Source organism: Aristolochia californica, unplaced genomic scaffold (genome assembly GCF_029961685.1).
Source record: "Aristolochia californica isolate CCGP_79_NKW_82.1479 unplaced genomic scaffold, dmAriCali1.0.hap1 SCAF_8, whole genome shotgun sequence".
Taxonomy (NCBI): domain Eukaryota; kingdom Viridiplantae; phylum Streptophyta; class Magnoliopsida; order Piperales; family Aristolochiaceae; genus Aristolochia; species Aristolochia californica.
Window position 1 is genome coordinate 26724614 of NW_027182279.1, and position 12839 is coordinate 26737452.

A 12839-nucleotide genomic window follows, 5' to 3' on the forward strand; every position below is an offset into this window, starting at 1 on the left:
AAATAATTTTCCAACATTTTCTAGTAAAATTTTTCAACAAAAATTGCCTCAACTCAAAATTTTCCTGGTAAGAATTTTTAGCTTGTAAAGTGTTTCTAGGAAACACGATGCACTAACACAGCCTTATAGTTGTAGAAAGTAATTTGTTTCTAGGAAAATTTTCCTTGGGGAAGTATTTTTACTAGAAATATTTTCCAATGTTTCCACAATAAATTCACTAACATGACCGTATAGTTGTAGAAAGTAATTTGTGTCAACAAAAATTACATCACCACAAAATTTTCCTTGTAAGAATTCTCATCTAGAAAAATGTTACGAGGAAACATGAGGCACTAATGGTCCATGCAGATGTATTTTTACTAGAAATACATTTCAATATTTCTATACAAAATGTACAAACAAAGTCTTATAGTTGTAGAAAATAATTTGTTTCTACAAAAATTGCCTTACAACAAAATTTTCCTAGTAAGAATTTTTAGCTTGAAATGTGTTTCTAGGAAACATGAGGCACTAATTGTCACTAGAGATGTACTATTACTAAAATTAGTTTAAGCAAACACAAAATTTTCCTAGAAAGAATTTTCTGCTAGAACTGTGTCTCTAGGAAACATGAGGCACTAATGGTGCTTGAAGACAATGCTCCAAGCTCTGAGTTTCTCGTGAACAGTAAGACGAGAGAGGCTGAAAAAAGGAAGATCCTCTTCCCCTTTCTTTCTCTTCTATTTAAACATAGGGTTAGGTTAAGTGTTAGGTTAAGTACAAGACAACCCATGGGCTTAATTACAATCCAACCTTATTAAGCTATATACATGTATATATCTAAACAACTAACACTAATATAACTTCTAACTTATATGAATTCCAAAATAAGGTAACAGTAGAAAATAAATTATTTCAACAACAATTGCCTTACCACAAAATTTTCCTTAAAAGAAATTTCTGCTAGAAAAGTGCTTCAAGAAACATGAGGCACTAATGGTCCCTGGCGACGTATTTTTACCAGAAATACTTTTCCAACATTTCTTGAGAAGGGAAGTAACAAGGCCTTATAGTTTTAGAAAGTAATTTGTTTTTACAAAAATTACCTTACCCCAAAAATTTTCAGGTAATAATTTTTTGCTAGAAATTTTTTTTCCTGGAAACGTTAAGCACTAATGGTCCATAGAGACGTATTTTTACTCAAAATATTTTTTCAACCTTTTTTTGATAAAAAAACACTAAAAAGGCCCTATTGGTGTAAAAATTTATTTGTTTCAACAAAAATTGCCTTACCTTCAAATTTTCATTTAAAAACGTATTTCCAAGAAACATTTGACACTAATGGTCCCTGGTGATCTATTTTTACTAAAAATATTATTCTAATGCTTCTTGAAAAAAATGTTCTAACAAGTCTATATAGTAGAAGAAAGTAATTGGTTTCAGCAAAAATTGCCTCACCTCAAAAGTGTCCTTCAATGGACTTTCAACTAAAAAAGTGTTTCCAGGAATGATGAAGCACTAATGGTCTCAGGAGACATATTTTTACTAGAAAAAAATTTCCAACGTATCCTCAAAAAAATGCACTAAAAAGGCCTTAAAGTTGTACAAAGAAATTTGTTTGAGCAAAAATTTCCATACAACCAAATTTTCCTTGTAAGAATTTTCAGCTAGAAAAGTTTTTCCAACAAACATGAGGAACTAATGGTCCATGGAGAGGTATTTTTGTTAAAAATAATTTTCCAACATTTCCTGAATAAATGTACTAACAAAGTCTTATAATTGTAAAAAGTAATTTGTTTTAGCATAAATTGCCTTACCACAAAATGTTCCTAGTAAGAATTTTCAGCTATAAAAGTGTTTCCAGAAAACATGACGCACTAATGGTCACTAGAGACATATTTTTACTAATAAATATTTTTCAAATATTTTTTGAAAAAAATGTACTAACATGGCCTTATTGTTGTTGAAAGTAATTTGTTTCAGTAAAAATTCCCAAACAACAAAATTTTCCTGGTAAGAATTTTTCGGAAAGAAAAGTGTTTCCAAGAAACTTGAGGCACTAATGATCTCTGGAGAACTATTCTTACAATACATACTTTTCCAACATTTCTTGAAAAAGGCACTAACAAGGCCATATAGTTTTAGAAAGTAATTTGTTTCCGCACAATGTTTCTAGGAAACTTGAGGCACTAGTGATCCCTGGACATGTATTTATACTAAAAATAATTTTCCTATGTTTCATGAAAAAAAAAGCCACTTACAAGGCCTTATAGTTGTACAAAGTAATTTGTTTCAATAAAAATTGCCTTACCACAAAATTTTCTTGGTTTGAAATTTTAGCAAAAAAAAATGTTTCCAGGAAACATGAGCCACTATGGTGCATGGAGACGTATTTTTAACAGAAATACTTTAACAATATTTCCTGAAAAAAAAGCCACTAATAAGGCTTTATCGTTGTACTAAGTAATTTGTTTCAGGAAAAATTCCCAGACCACCAAATTTTGCGAGTAAGATTTTTTTTTTTTTTTTTGCTAGAAATGTGTTTTCAGGAAACATGAGGCACTAATTGCCCATGGAGACGTACTTTTACTAGAAATACTTTTGCAATGTTTCTGGAAACAAATACACTAACAAGGCCTTATAGTTGTAGAAAATCATTTGTTTCAGCAAAATTTGGCTCACCACATAATTTTCCTAGTAAGAATTTTCGATTAGAAAAGTGTTTTTAGGAATCATGAGGCACTAATGATCCCTTGAGACGTATTTTTACAAGAAATATTTTTCCAACATTTCCTGAAAAAAAGGCACTAACAAGGCCATATAGTTGTAAAAAGTATTTTGCTTAAGAGAAAAATTGCATTATCACAAAATTTTCTTGGTTTGAATTTTAAGTGAGAAAAGCCTTTCCAAGAAAAATGAGGCACTAATGGTCCATGGAGACATGTTATTACTAGAAAGAAATATCCAAAATTTTCTTAAAAGAAGGCATTAACAAGGCTTTTCATTTGTACGAAATAATTTGTTCTACAAAAACTGGAAAGAATTTTTAGCTAGAAAAGTGTTCCCAGGAAACAAGAGGCACTAATGGTCCCTGGAGACAAGTTTTTAATTAAATTACTTTCCCAAAATTTCCTAAAAGCATTTCCTAACAAGGTCTTATAGTTGTAGAAAGTAATTTTTTTATCGAAAACTCCCTGACCACAAAATTTTCTTGGTAAGAATTTTATGCTAGAAAAGTGTTTCTAGCAAACTTGAAGCACTAATAATCTATGGAGAAATATTCTTACAAGAAATACTTTTCCAACGTTTCTTTAAGAAGGCACTAACAAGGCCATATAATTGTAGAAAATAATTTGTTACAAAAAAATTCCCCACAAAATTTTCCAAGTGTGCATTTTCAGCTAGAAATGTTTTTCCAGGTAACATGAGTAACTAATGGTACCTGAAAACGTATTTCTACTAGAAATACATTTCCAACATTTCTATTGGAATGTGGGTCCAACCCATAAGACAAGGAATTCCCACATATCTAAGAGTGTTGGAAGATGGACCCAAGCCCATAAGAAGTAGGACCCACCATGATTACCACGAGCTGACATCCTTATCACATAAGTTAGAAGATCAAGAAGGACTCATAATGATAACCACAAGCTGGTTGGAAGACCAAGGACTCACATAGATATCCACAAGCTGGTTGGAAGATCAATAAGGACTCACAAAGACATCTTTATCTTATGGTCACATCCTAAAAGAGTTCTAGTTTGATTTATATTTGTCTTTTATCTATAGTGAGTTATTTAATTATGCTAGGACTTATCTTTAAGTGTTAGAGTTTGGTTGTAATTGAGACAAAGGTAGTTTTATTATAATTGGACTCTACTACCATCCTTTATTATAAATAGAGGTTCATGTACTCTGTTTATAATAAGTCAATGAAGTATTTCTCTTTTCCAAAAATTCAACATGGTATCAGAGCAGGTTTTGTGAGTTGACTTGGTCAACCCACAAAGACAATGAGATTCTTTTCTCTATACCCTAAACCCTAAGTCTAGATTTGTATTTTTTTTAGTTTCTATACTTGCAGTTTGCTTTGCATTTTTCACCTCTATATTGAGCTTTTCATATTTCAAATTATATATTTAAGGAAATATATTTGAGTCTACTTTCCAAGGACAAAAGATTTTTTCCAACCGGAGTTATCTAAAAAGAGAAATCGATGTTTGAATGAGTGAAGGTTAGATTGCAAAAGAGGTTCAAGCAGCAGCATAAAGCTTCAACTTCCGAGGTATTTTATGCTATCAAGAATGAGACTTTATATGGAGAAATATATATAAAAAAAAATATTTTTAAGTCTACTCCCATACCTATTCAACCAATTTTCAATCTGAGTTATCTACAATGAAAAATCGATATTTGAAGGAGCAAATATGAGATTGAAAAAAAGGTTCAAGCAGCAGTAGAAAACTTCAACTTCTGAGGTATTTTTATGCTATCAAGAACGAGATTTTATATGGAGAATTATATATCAAACGAAAGATCTGTAAGTATATTTTATTAAATATTCAACCAATTCTCTATATGAGTTTTTTATAAGGATATATTGATCCTTGAAGAGTCAATGGTCATATTGGAAAAAAGGAGAAATGATGCTTAATTCGGCCAGATGACAGAGATCGAACTCTATCGGATTATTTATCTTCTGATTATTATAATTTATGAAGAGAAGTTCTACTTGGATGAAAGGTATTTAAGTCTAATTTCAGAAGGATAAAATTTCATATCAATCTGATATGTTGAATTTAGGATCTCTTTTCCAATATTCCGAGTAAGGGAATAGAGAAAGAAAAAGAATAAAAGGGGAAGAAGGCTCTCGGGTAGAGAGAAGAGGAGAAGAGGAAAAAAGTGTGCGCCAAACAAAGAGAGAGACATTTACTCAAGAATAAATTGTAGAACTTGATTAATTCTGAATTACAACACCTCTATTTATAGTAGAGGAAGTGATAGAGTCCTTATACAATTAACCTTTAAGTCTCCTAATTACATTCCAATTCTAACTCTCTAAGATAAGTCTATCAGGAAAGGATACCACAATCTACTAGAGATCCAATATAACTTGAACGCTAACTCTTCTTCAATCACGTGGACATAAGAGAGGAAGCTGGCTCGTGGTCTTATCTTTGTGGGTCCCACATGAACTTCTAGCTCATATTGATAAGATTACCATCCCCTGGTATCTTTGTGGGTCCCACTTGATCTCCAAGTCTTCTAACTTAATCCAATTTGCGCTTCTTATCTCTTAACTCATGCTAGCTTGGGTGAGGACTCTTCTTGGCATCCCAATATCTACATCTTCTCTAGTACCAGCACATAATTTTGTATTTGAATCCAAATGAGTTTCTACTGGTTTTCATCCCATCATCCCTGTTCTTGCTGGTCTTTGGGATAGCACAATCCCATGTTTGGATTGTAATACTTCAATACCCAGAAAATATTTGAGTAGTCGATGATCCTTTGTCTTGAATTCAGCACTTATTTTTTTCTTTTGTTTTCTAGATGCCCTCGGAATCACTACCAGTTAAAATGATATCATCAACATATACTGCCAAAACTACCTTGCCTCTAGGCGTATTTTCAATAAATACTTAGTGGTCTCCAGAGCATCTGTAAAATCCGGCCCGTATGAGGGCTTGATTAAATTTCTCAAACCATGCACGAGGGGACTGTTTTAAACCATACTGAGATTTTTTTAGTTGACATATTGACTCCCTCTCAACCACAAACCCCGGTAGTTGTTGCACATAAATTTCTTCTTTAATATCCCAATTCAGAAAAACCTTTTTCACATCAATTCGACATATCTGCCATGAAGAATTGGCTGCCAGAGATAATAATATGGGTACCGAGTTCATTTTTGCCACTGGAGAGAAGGTTTCTTCATCATAAATACCATAACAATGAGTGTAACCTTTAGCAACAAGTCGAGCCTACAGCCATGCTATTGACCCATCTGGATTATGTTTGGCCGTATAAACCCATTTTCAAGCAACAAGTTTCTTATCTGACGGAAGAGGAACCAGTGACCATGTCTGATTTTCATTAACTGCCTTCATTTCCTCATCCATTGCAGCCTTCCCCCTTGGATTTTTTAGACCCTCTTGATAGGACTGTGGAACAGATATGGAGGAAATAGAAGAAAGAAATTGACAAGATAGAGGTGATCGGCGATGATGAGACATAAAGTTTGAAATGGGATGAGAAGTAGAAGGTCTAGTGCATGATCTAGGTTCTTTTCTTACAACAATAGGACGAGTATCATATTGACGGACAAAAACAACTAGAGACGCTAGACTTACCTCAGTGGGATCTGTCAACTTGGCAGGTGTGGTGTCGGCCACTTGCTCTGGGGTTGAATAGTTTCTGTATCACGGGGCACAACAGGTCTAGGGGAACCTGGTACTAAAGTTAGACCAAGAGGAGCACTGTCAGAATAAAATGACGAGTCTTCAAAAAATGTTACATCCCTTGACACCTGTAAATGTTGAAGTGTGGGACTATAACAAACATAACCCCTTGGTGTGCTAGAGTATCCCAATAAGATACACTTGATAGATTTAGGATCTAGTTTGTTGTGTCCAGGAAATGAATTATGAACAAAGCATTGACATCCGAAGACTCTCAAAGGTAGTGAAAATGGATCATCATTTTGTAATAATTTATAGTAAGGAGATTTATTACCAAGAACGGAAGATGGTAGTGTTACGGTCCCGAGTCATGGATCGAGTAACACAGAGTTGGAGTTGTGAATCCAGCACTGGTACTGAGTTGCTGGACTCAGTAAGGAGGGTTAAAGATCCCTTCTTTGGGTACTCTTCCACCAGTGATCAGTCTCCCTTTTATGGTCTCATTCTAGTGCTAAAGTTATAGCTAGAATGGAAGTAATTCATGTGGAGAAAGAATGGAAGAATACTTGTTCTTGCTCACGTAAATCAGGGTTTCAACCCTCATTTGATACAGCTCATTCTAGGACTTGAAGGCCTAGCTTGGGGGAGGGCAGCCTTGGCTCACGTTGATGGCTGTCCTTGCTCTGTTTTTGTGATGAATTCCCAGCAAGAAGAGTTGTTCTAACCCTTCACGTGAAAGAACCAGAATTCTTCCTCTTTTGCTGCTCGTCAAGATGGAAATTGATCTCAACTTGTTGTTGACGCTGGTAATGAGAGAAGATCCTCTCTTGGGCTCGGAAAAGGGGCAGGAAGCTTCTCTTCTTAGTATGGATGATGAGGGATGAATTTGGGTGAAGATGGATGGCAATGGAGGGTGAAGGATAGGTTGGATTTTGGGAGTAAACCCTAAACTCGAGATCAAGAGGTGATCTCAACCTGTTTAGACTAGGTTATTCTAAAATCTCAAAGCTTACCTATTTCATTCCTACCTTTCCCTTTAATAGGTCACATCAAGGAGTTTTAGGGTTAGGGTTACAATAATTCCCCATAATGCCCTTACATATAAAGTAATTAGAAATAACTCCTACTTAAAACAATATAAGAAATAAATCCAACTCAAAGAAATATAAGAATTAAATCCTATTGAGTTAGTTGTTGTTGTCTTCTTCGTTGTGTGACTCGGTGTGCTATTGAGTCCACAACATCTGCCTCCGCATGGAGAAAGAGCTTGTCCTCAAGCTTAAAAGCTGGATAGACTTGTTTGAAGATGTCCACCCGTTCCTATGTTGCAGCGTCGGGGTCAGTGTCCGTCCACTGAACGAGAATCTCCTAATGGTCATTGGTCAACCGCGTGCGTAACACCGCAGCGGGGTTAAGAATAACCTCGCCATTATCAACCGGTGGTAGGAATGGAGTGGATGTAGGATGTGCTCCGGAATGCGGCTCCAAAAGAGAGACATGAAACACATCGTGAATTCTGGCTGTGTCCGATAATTTGAGTTGATAGGCGACTGGTCCCACGTGTCGAAGAATGGGAAATGGTCTAAAAAATCTGGGTGAGAGCTTATGACGTGGAGGTCCCCGTAAGAGACTGGTGACAGTAGGGCTAGAGCCGTAGCCACACATATTCCCCAACCTCAAAAGAGACCTCATGGTGGCCTCTGTCGTATACATCCTTCATCCGAGCTTGGGCGGGTCATAGCCATTCTGTGATATTCTGTAGTAGCAGATCCCGGTCTATGAGTGTCTGATCAATCGCGTCCATGCGGGTGGACCCTGGGTTGTACGAGAGTAGGCGAGGTGGATCCCGACCATATATAACCCGGAAAGGAGTGGATTGCAAGGCAGAGTGGAAAGAAGTATTGTAACAGTATTCGGCCCACGAAAGCCATTGAACCCATTGCCGCGGATGACCCCCCACCAAGCACCGTAGATACATCTCGATGGTGCAGTTCACCACCTCAGTCTACTCGTCTGTCTATGGATGATAGGCGGAAGAGAACTTCAATTTTGTCCCACTCAAGTGAAACAATTCCCACCAAAAGGTGCTCATGAAAACTGCATCTTTGTCACTCACAATGGATTCTGGAATGCCATGTAAGTGGACTCTCTGCTTCAGGAAAGTCTGAGCAACCCGTGTTGCTGTATACGGATGAGCCATCGGTATAAAATGTCCGTACTTGGAGAATCTATCAACCACTATGAAAAGTACGGATTTGCCAGCGGACAGGTGTAGGCCTTCCACAAAATCCATTGAAATGTCGACCCAAACCTGCGTAGGAAGGGCCAGAGGCTAGAGAAGACCGGCTGGACTCAAGTGCTCGGCTTTGTTGCGTTGGCATACCTGACAGTCGCCCACATAAGTCGCAATAGAGGGTTTCATGGCTTGCCAGTAAAAATCAGCTCGAATTTTGTGCAAGGTCTTTTGGATCCCCTCGTGTGTACTGTCATGGTAGGCCGAGAGAATAGCTGGAATCAACTCGGACTCATGTGGAAGGAAAATCTGCTGCTTTTAATAAATAAGTGAATCCTGGATGGACCACTTCAAATTCATTGTCCCTTCCGAGATCTTCTGATGCAGTTCCTGCAGTGCAGGGTTAGTGGCATGTGTGTCTCGCACCAAGTCCAGAATGAGAAATCTTGGCTGGCTGATAGAATAGACCAACTGTTGATCTTCAAAACACCATGACAAGGCATCTGCCACCTTATTTAATCTCCCCGCATGATACTCCACCGAGAAGTCAAACCCCAACAACTTACTGATCCAGTGCTGTTGTGGCGATGTCATCAAACGCTGTTCTAATAGAAATTTAAGGCTGTAGTGATCCGTGCCTATGAGAAAAGCCCGACCCCAGAGATAAGGCCTCCAATGTTGGAATGCTTTGGCCAACCCAATCAATTCGCACTCATAGGCAGCTAGCTTGTGATGATGGACTGCCAACTGTTTGCTAAAATATGCAATAGGATGACCCAGCTGCTGTAAAACGGCCCCAATGCCCACGCCCGAAGCGTCGCACTCTACCACGAACAATTCATCAAAGTTGGGAAGTTGTAATACTGACACGGATGCGAGGGCAGCTTTGAGTGCCACAAATGACGTGGTGGCCCCCTCATTCCAAATAAAGGATTTTTTCTTGAGTAGACTCGTCATTGGTGCTGCCACTGGCCCACAGTTCTGAATAAATTTGCGGTAGTAGCCTACAAGACCCAAAAAATCCCATAATGCAGAACATGACTATGGCTATGGCAACTCGTGAATAGCTCGGATCTTCTCGGGATCCACCGTAACCCCCTCGTGTGAGATAATGTGTCCCAGATACCCCACATGTGAAGCCGCAAAAGAACACTTGGAATGTTTCAAATAAAGCTGATGTGCTCTTAACAAGTCGAAAACAATCCTCAAATGTGCCAAGTGCTCCTCAACCGACTTGCTATATATCAAAATATCATTGAAAAATACAAGAACAAATTTTCGAAGATAGGGGCTAAATACCTCGTTCATCAAAGCTTGAAAAGTGGAGGGTGATTTGGATAACCCGAACGACATGACGACGAACTCAAAGTGGCCATGGTGCATGTGGAACGCTGTCTTCTCCATATCAGAGGGGTGCATCCAGACCTGATGGTATCCTGAACGGAGGTTGAATTTAGTGAATAACCACGACCCATGTAACTCATCCAGAAGCTCATCCACTACCGGAATTGGGAACTTGTCTTTTACTGTCTGCACGTTCAACTCCCGATATTCCACGTACAACCTCCATGTCCCATCATGTTTCTTCACAAGTAAGACAGGTGAAGAGAACGGGGAGCAGCTCGGACGATTAAGACTTGTTTCAACATCTCATGGCACTAAGGCTCTATCTCGTCTTTTTGAAGGTGTGGGTAACGGTATGGTCGCACTACCACTACCTCAGAACCTGGTTTTAGACAGATCCTGTGGTCACAGTGCCTCATGGGAGGCAACCCCGAAGGCTCCTGGAAGAGGTCAGAGAACTCCTCAACCAGACCATCACTAGTACTGTTAGGCTGAACCCGTGTCTGCAAAGTGTGCATGCAGTGGGCCCTGTCCACCTGACAGCCCTGTAAGAGCACCCGACTTCCGCCAAATCAAAGCTCATGGTTAAAGCTGAAAAGTCCCATAGAATCGGCCCCAATGTTTGTAACCATTTAATGCCTAATACCATATCAAATCCCGCCAGAGGAATAACAAAAAATTCCGCATTAAATGAATTAAATCCAATGGAAAAAGTTACCGCCTTACTAATCCCATAGCTAGGGACCTTCTCACCATTGGCCACTGAGACGGTGGCTGTCGGATGAATGTGTATCTGGAGCTGGAGATGCTGTGCGGCTGTCAAACTCAGAAAATTGTGTGTACTCCCCGAGTCGACTAGTCCCACCAGTTCTCGGTCGATGACAGGAGCTCGGACTTGCATTGTAGTAGGCGATTTCTGCCTAGTAATAGCATGCAAGGATATCTCTGGTGGTTCCTCCTCGATAATATCCTCTGGCTCCTCTGGATCCTCTGAATCCTCCACCTCGAGCCAAAACAATCGTTTACATTAGTGTCCAACCCGATATTGTTCATTTCAGTTATAACATATATTTTTGGACCGCCTTTCTGCCATGTCTGCACTCATCAATTTTTTTATAAAGCTCGGTAGGGAATTACCAGGGCGGGGATCGGCTACTCGAGTCGTAGTCGGAGTGTGTCTAGATGGTGCTACTGTAGATGCTCCCTGAGATGAATTATAGTGGCGCCCATGCCACGTGGAGGAAGTGTTCCTCTCACTCGACCAACCCGGCTTACGTTGCTGCAGTTGTTGTCATTGTTCCATTGCTCGGGCCATATTCATGGCATGAGCTAGATCCGTGGGCATAAGGAGTTCTACCTCTAGACATAAATACTCATTGAGACCAGCTGTGAGTAAGGAGACCTGCTAGTCAACCAATACCCTCTCACCAGCACGAGCCAAATTTTCCTGGAATAGTTTTTGATATTGTTCCATCGAACCCGTTTGTCTCAATAGGACTAACTGTCCCAGGGGATTGCTGTTGGCGGGAGGCCCAAATCTAACTGTGCATAGATTTTTAAATTATCCCCAAGTCATTCCCGGTCTCTCTTTCTCTACTTGAGTAACCCATAACATGGCTTCATCTGTCATATGGAAAGAGGCTAGTTGCACCTTATCCCATTCAATAGTCCCTTGGTTCAAAAAAAAAAATTTCACATCTATGCAAACAAATTAAGGGATCCACAAAACCATTGAAAGAGGGAAACTCTAACTTAGTGTACCTTGGGACTGTGCCTCCATGCTGAGGTCCTTGGACAGTAGTGCACCCAGGCCACTGCTCCCCTTTTATGTGATATGGTTGAACAACCTCTATCACATCTGGACTCTGATGTCTCTCTGTCCTCAACTCCTGTAGCATGCTGATGATTCGGCTCATTTCTTCTTCCAAACCACAAACCTTTCCCAACATTGGTTGTGCTGTTTCAAAGCTATCTTCTATATTTTGTATCCTGATTTGGATTTCTTCATTGCCTATATTATCCCCCATGTTACCCTACACTGATACCAAGTTGTTACGGTCCCGAGTTATGGATCGAGTAACACGGCGTGGGAGTTGTGAATCCAGCACTGGTACTGAGTTGCTGGACTCGGTAAGGAGGGTTAAAGATCCCTTCTTTGGGTACTCTTCCACTAGTGATCAGTCTCCCTTTTTATGGTCTCATTCTAGTGCTAAAGTTATAGCTAGAATGGAAGTAATTCAGGTGGAGAAAGAATGGAGGAATACCTGTTCTTGCTCACGTAAATCAGGGTTTCAACCCTGATTTGATGCAGCTCGTTCTAGGACTTGAAGGCCTAGCTTGGGGGTGGGGGGGGGGGGGCAGCCTTGGCTCACGTTGATGGCTGTTCTTGCTCTGTTTTCGTGATGAATTCCCAGCAAGAAGAGTTGTTCTAAACCTTCACATGAAAGAACCAGAATTCTTCCTCTTTTGCTGCTCGTCAAGATGGAAATTGATCCCAACTTGTTGTTGACGCTGGTAATGAGAGAAGATCCTCTCTTTGGGCTCGAAAAAGGGGCAGGAAGCTCCTCTTCTTAGTATGGATTATGAGGGATGAATTTGGGTGAAGATGGATGGCAATGGAGGGTGAAGGATAGGTTGGATTTTTGGAGTAAACCCTAAACTCGAGATCAAGAGGTGATCTCAACCTGTTTAGACTAGGTTATTCTAAAATCTCAAAGCTTACCTATTTCATTCATACCTTTCCCTTAAATAGGTCACGTCAAGGAGTTTTGGGGTTTGGGTTACAATAATTCCCCATAATGCCCTTACATATAAAGTAATTAGAAATAACTCCTACTTAAAACAATATAAGAAATAAATCCAACTCAAAGAAATATAAGAAT